Source organism: Camelina sativa, chromosome 8 (assembly GCF_000633955.1).
Source record: "Camelina sativa cultivar DH55 chromosome 8, Cs, whole genome shotgun sequence".
Lineage (NCBI taxonomy): Eukaryota > Viridiplantae > Streptophyta > Magnoliopsida > Brassicales > Brassicaceae > Camelina > Camelina sativa.
This window is the reverse complement of record NC_025692.1, coordinates 25222036-25225933: the sequence shown is the minus strand read 5'-3', so window position 1 is coordinate 25225933 and position 3898 is coordinate 25222036.

Here is a 3898-nt window from a genome sequence, read left to right as displayed (position 1 = left end):
GGCCTGCGTGCGTTTTAAATGCAGTTTTGTACACATCATCAGGGGACATTCTGATCTGGTGGAAACCGGCTCGCAAGTCCAGCTTGGAGAAGTATTTGGCTCCTCCCAACTCATCCAGTAGGTCCTCTAGCAGTGGAATAGGATACTTGTCCTTAATTGTCTGCTTGTTGAGGCTGCGGTAGTCCATACATAAGTGCCAGGTGCCGTCCTTTTTCTTGACCAATACGATTGGAGAGGCATAGGGGCTTGTGCTGCTCTGTATGATTCCTTGAGAGATCATATCCTTTACCATCTTATCAATAACATCCTTTTGTAAAGATGAGTAACGATAAGGTCTGAGATTCACTGGGTTTGAACCGGCTGCTAGTGGTATTTGGTGATCAAACCCTTCTCGAAATGGAGGTAGCTCAGAGGGTTCCTCGAAGATGTCTTGAAATGAACCTAGCAGGCATTGTAAAGAAGGGTCCTCTGACATATTTGATTGGTGGGTAGCAATATGTGAGAGGAGTGCTTCAGGTTGTAGAGAAGGTTGATCGGGAGATTCTGATACCAACTGAACTTGGAGGAGGGCAATCTGTGAAATCTGACCCATTATCTTGTTTAAACTCCCCCTTTTACTTCCATGCAGTTCACCTTGGTCCCTCTTAGTACGTGCTTAACCCCACTTAAGTTAAACTCCATTCGCAGATTCAAGAAGTCCCATAGAATAGGTCCGAGAGTAACCAATTACTGAACCCCAAGGACTAGATTATAGCAGTCTAGAGGTATTAGTCTGACCTTTGTGGTGAAGGTGTAACCTTGCAATTTCCACGAGAAGGCTGAGCACTTGTTCTTGGAGATTATCGATCCCCTAAGAGCCGAGATCACGATGAGTGGCCTAGTAGGTTTTAGAAGGCATCCTACTTCATTTGCGACCGCCCGACTGAGGAAATTGTGTGTGCTTCCAGGATCTATCAGCATATATAGCTTCCTTTTTCCATAATGACCATTCATAATCATACAAGTGAAATGTACAGTACCTTTCAACGCATGCACAAAGATGACTGGTCCTGGTTCAGCTATCTCCTCAGCTTGTTCATCGTGGTGGTTTGTGATGAGCTCCTCTTCCTCCTGACACTCATCATCTTCGACCTCTATCACAAAGATTTATGATTTCTTATGTTTTAAGTGATGACGTGGGGAGTATGGTTCATCACAAAACATACATAGCCCTTTGGCTCTCCTTTCTTGCATTTCTGGGTAAGTGTATTTCCGCGGGATTTTATCTGGTTGTTTGGGAAAGGTGTTTGGTCTGTAGGGTGAGTGTTTGGGGATAGTGTTTTCAGGTAGAGGTAATATGGGAGAGGTGTTTGGGTTTCTTGAGTGATTCGGGGCGATCTGTTTGGGATATGGATTGAAGGGAGCTCGGTTTTGTTTGTGTTGGCTAACGAATAGGTAAGATTCATGGAGCTTAGCTAACTGAGCAGCATCTGGTACAGTGGTTACCTCAAACTGGCGGACATGTAGAGCGAGTTGAGGGTTGAGGTTGGTCAGGAAAATGCTCAAAGCATGTTGGTCCGGCAGAGTCAACCGGGTCAGAGCATCCTCGAACTTCTCTAGAAAGTCCTCCACTGAGTCTCCAGCCTGCTTTATGCTTACCAAGACGGATAACGGATCATCATTTGCCTCCGCAAAACGCTTGGATAGAGCCATGATAAAGTCGGACCATGATGGGAAGACGCCAAAACGGTTGTTTAAGTAGTTTTGTAGCCACTGCATCGCTTTACCTTCCATGTAGATGAAGGCCAGCTGAACCTTTCCCTCGGCTGGAGTGTGGTCCAAAAGAAAGAGCTGTTCGCATCGGTAAATCCAGTCTCTTATCGCGCTTCCGTTAAAGATCGGAAAACCAACCTTGGTTAACCGTGTGGACAAACCATTTGGGGCCATTTGGTGAGGAGGTGCGTGGTCTGTTCCCATAGGTTGTTTGCCAGAAGATGCGAGACACTCGTTCGATAGATCTGGCGGATCCGTTGGTCGCAGTTGTTGTGACGACCCAGTTAACTCACCGGAGCTCGCCATCGGAGATTCGTTAGCTCCGCTTGACTACCCAGAGTTCTGCGTCACCAGCTTTTTCATCATAGACTCTAGGGAAGACTGAGACTTGATGAGTTCCACCTGAGATTTCACCATATCTGCGATTTGGGTTTTAATCTCGTCGGTCGTTTGTTTTTGGTCATCGATCTGCTTGCTCAGAGTTTGGAAACGAGTAGCATCAGCCATGGTTGCGTCGGTCCAAAGATCAACATGGCTCTGATACCAATGAAACAGTAAATTAGCCACAAGGAAAAACCCACTTTAGGAACTCACCGTGAGTTCTAAGAATAGTGAAATCAGAACTGAAAGATGATCAAATGATGAGAAGAATCACCTCAAAGGACTGGTTTCAGTGATGGAAGCAAGCTTAAGTGCCGCAAATGATGATGGAAGAAAGAGAGAGATAAGAGGGATAAAAGACAACACTCATTTATTAGGTTTTCCTGAAATGGCAACAAGTGCCTTACATAGTGTCACTCTGGACTACAAACCGATATCGAAAAACAATTAAACCAACTTAAACCAGATACATGTTTTAATGTATCCGTTATGGCAAAGCATAAAAGCATAAAATGAGCTATGAAGAAATATTCCTGTCACATAACGTTTGCTTTAAATGGGCCGTAACGTATATAAATAGTAATCGTTTGAGAAACATTGATCAAGGCTTAAAGCTGGCTAACCAAATATGTTGTCACTAAGAGAATCCGATTTTTTTCCTCGTTATGCTTGGAAAGATCTTATCCTTCTTTGTTTTCTTGTACTGGATGTAAGAAGAGCTAAAGCTAATGGCAAAACAGCAAAATGAGAACAAAGTGTTTCTTAATGTGTTTAGCTAGTGACTTTTCAGGAAAATATTTGAATGTAATATTATGAGGCATAATTAAACATGACTTTTTTAACATATTGCTTGAAAGTGTGACTTAAAAGTTGAGATTCTACACGCCAAAAAGAAAAAAAAATGTTGGTTTGTATGAACGATAAAAATGTGACTGCACTCTTTTAAAACCTTCGGGGCATCGCGCGTGTCGTGAGAAAACAAATTACACATGACTAGTTAGTTAGCTAGGATGTTAACATTTCACTTGATAAAGATAAGAGACATAATATCGGAATTGGTTCAATTGAAATTAACACTTAACAATATGTTGGCTAAGATTTCACGAGTGCGTAAGCTTTCATAAATTATTGGAGAAGAAACTTAAATCATTGTCAATATTTAATTAGAAAAGAGTAATAAATAAGAGACATGCATTGATGATTTTGTTCTTGTTGTTGTTGTTGTTTGGTTGCATTGATGATTTGATTCTAGTAGAGGCTCTCATCGGCTCTGTGCTACTAGCCATTAGATATGTTTTGAATCAGAAGAAAGCGTTATTATTAGTGTGACAATTCCAAAAAAAAAAAAAAACAGTATTCCATGAGATAATACATTTGAAACAGGTACGACTCTTTCCATATACAGCTCTGACATTGTGATCTAAATAAGAACTAGAAGTAGCTAATTTAAACACATGCAAGTCCCAGCAAATGCAAATGCACTGCATGAATGAATGAAACCAACCAACCTCCCTAGTAACTAAACTAACTACTAGCCCTGTGTTCAATTGAATAGCATCATCATTGATTTGTCTCTCCCTATTAATTTCCATTAATAATTTCAATTTTCTTTTAAATATTTAAAAACAAAATGTTTTGGTTATAATAAAATCAAATTTTAAGGCATGAAAGATGATGAAAAAAAGAGAAGTCATGTTTTTAATGCCAATACTCTTTTGTCTTCTTTATTCACTTTGTTTTCTTTCCCTTTAAAATCTCTCTCACA